Source organism: Tursiops truncatus, chromosome 12, assembly GCF_011762595.2.
Source record: "Tursiops truncatus isolate mTurTru1 chromosome 12, mTurTru1.mat.Y, whole genome shotgun sequence".
NCBI classification, from domain to species: Eukaryota; Metazoa; Chordata; class Mammalia; order Artiodactyla; family Delphinidae; genus Tursiops; species Tursiops truncatus.
The window spans coordinates 69,771,139-69,773,907 of NC_047045.1; the positions used below are offsets into that span (position 1 = coordinate 69,771,139).

Consider the following 2,769-nt stretch of genomic DNA (forward strand, 5'->3'; position numbering starts at 1 on the left):
ATTGATGGAGAAGCAGTGACACAGTTTTCCCCAGTTGTCTAAAAGGTAGACACTGGGATCCTAGACAAGTTAGCTATATTTAACTTTGTATGCGATTATTTATCAAGCATCAGTTTATAAACATTACCCAACATATATGAAACCAGAGTAGGACATTCATGAATTATATTATTCCAAACTGAATAACAGAAATTAAGAAATTAAACAAAACAAAAACAGAATCAAAAATAAGTCTAAAACTTTTTATTCCCAGGGATACCTATTTCTATCAACATAGTAAATTAGATACCGTAAATGACTCTTGTGATTGAAACAATTAAAATTCGGGATAAAATGTACTTTGAAAACCTTTTAAAACACACTGATAAAAAGGAAGGAATATGCAGAGGCAAAACCAAAGTTACATGGGAATGTTGGGGGGCAAAGGAGATGGATACAAGTCCTCAGAACTGGACAAAGCAGAGAACCTAACAAGAGACTTATGAATAAAGCTGGAACCCTGGAGAAGTATATCCTTTACATTTTTAGTATAAGGTAAGTAGGAAAGAAACCTCATTGTGAAGAAAGGGAAAGCAAAGAAACTTAACTGTGCTTACCGTGATGTGGGGTAGAGGAAAAAAACTAATCTCATCTGAGACTGTGTAACTAAATTCAGCGCTTGTGAATATGTGTGGGCTGGACTGATTCTATCTCTGTGGTCTGAAAAACCTCAAGCAGCATGTTTAGAGTGTTCCTTGTTTGGAAGTGATCCCAAGCTAGGGACGCAAGCAAATATAATTTACCTTCGGAGAAACTTCACTTCAACCCAGCCCTTGAAGCATTTTTACAGAAAAAAATTCCAAGGAAAGTGAGCTGCCGATAGTCAAAAATCACAAAGCATGTGAAGTCAGTCCCACGAGAACAGGTGGGACAAGAGACACTCTAACAGACCCACAGGGATTTTGGGATTATCATAAATTGAATATGAAATGGAATATGTCTAAATCAATTCAAAATAAGCTTGAAAATTCGAGCAGACAGGACTATTAAAAAAAAACCTCCCTAACAAATAGGAAAAAGAATCAAATAGAACTTTTAGAAATTTAAAATGTACAAAAAAAATTAAAAATCCTATGGACAGATTAAATGTCATGTTAGACAGAGCTGAAGAGAAAGAAACTCTGTGAACTGGAAGATAAAACTGAAAAAATAGAGTGTTTTCAGACGCCCAGCGGTCGTGGCAACTTGGGCCGATCTTCCGCTGGCACAATTGCAGGCCGCGCAGCAGCAAAGGATGAATGGAGCTCTGGGAAAGGCGCTGTGTCTGAGGAATGACACCATTTTTAAGCAAGCCTTTTCCCTCTTGAGGTTCAGAACCTCAGGAGAGAATCCCCTCTGTTCTGCAGGTGGCATTCCTGAGCATCAGTCGGCACTACAGGTCACAACCCACGCATGGCATTGGAAGATACGAGCACCTAGTTAAAGCACAAGAGTTTCTTTCTCTTTTGCTTCCTGCTCAGCCCAGGAAGAAGAGGGGAAAAGTGGAAGTGAGACCCATTAATCTGGGGACAGATTATGAATATGGGGTTTGAAACATTCACCTGACTGCAAATGTATGGCCCTGGCAGAGAGTTATGCCCGGTATGTTCACAACCTCTGCTACCATCTCTCCATTAAAGTTGAGGAAAGTTATGTGATGCCCACCAAAACCATGGAGGCATTGCAGTTGCAGGTCCAAGGCAGCAAAATGCTCCTGGACTCAGTTCTTACCACCCATGGGCGAGTGGTTCAGATCAGCGGTTGGAGCGCTACATTTGCAGAGATTTTCCTGGAAATAATCCAAAACAATCTTCCTGAAGGAGTCAAACTGTCAGTGAGGGAGCACACTGAAGAAGACTTCAAGGGAAGGTTCAAAGCCCAGCCAGAACTGGAAGAACTGCTAGCCAAGTTGAACTAGCTCACTGCAGACGCTTTCAGGCCAGCACTGGTGATACTGAGTGGCAAGGGGAAGAGCTTCCTGGGTGGCCAAAGTTAAGGAGGAGACCCTGACTCTCAATATCATAAGTACCCATGTCCACAGCCAGGGGTGCCTCCTCTCCTCTGTGGAGGAGTGCTTGCCGACTGTCACCACTTTCCTTTGAGCCAACCCTAGGTATCTTCCATCTAATAAAAATCTGCTGATGATGGATAGATGTGTGTGTATGTGAGAAGTCAGTCTATCCTGTCGAGTGTATTTAACTAAGGGATTCAACTTCTCTTTGCCTGGTGCTTTAGCATATAAGCATGTCCCCCTTCAGTATTTCTCCAGTTAGAGTGAACTCATCCTTTAAATCAACCTGGCGTGGAGTCCCTTTAGTGAAGCAGACAATCATAAGTAAACTCTCTGTGGATAGAAGGCATAGGGAGGGAGATTTTGTATATGAAAAAACCCTCCAGGTAGGATCAGGGTCTGTCCATAAGTGAAAAAAAATTACCTTGTGGGGTAGTGAGTGACCTGTCATAAGTATGCAGGTAGATGTTACATAACTGCAAATTAGGGTTGCCTGGAAGGAGTTGAAGCAAAGAATTAAAGGTTGATCTTGGTCACGTGTCAGAAAACTACTGCTTGTGAGCCAAATCCCAACAACTGCCTATTTGCTTTTTAAAAAGAATTTATTGAGATGAAATTCACATGTCACAAAACGAATAATTCAGTGGTATTTAATGCATATGCAGTGTTGTGCAACCTCTATCCAGTTCCAAAACCCCATTGCCTGTTTTTGTAAATAAAGGTTTATTGGAAGAGAGCCC

At 41.3% G+C, this 2,769-nt stretch overlaps 1 pseudogene; it reads left to right on the forward strand.

The window, feature by feature from the left end:
• The first annotated feature begins 1,130 nt into the window (after window positions 1–1,130).
• Window positions 1,131–1,936, forward strand: LOC101334142 (large ribosomal subunit protein mL48 pseudogene; annotated as a pseudogene).
• The last annotated feature ends 833 nt before the right edge of the window (window positions 1,937–2,769 follow it).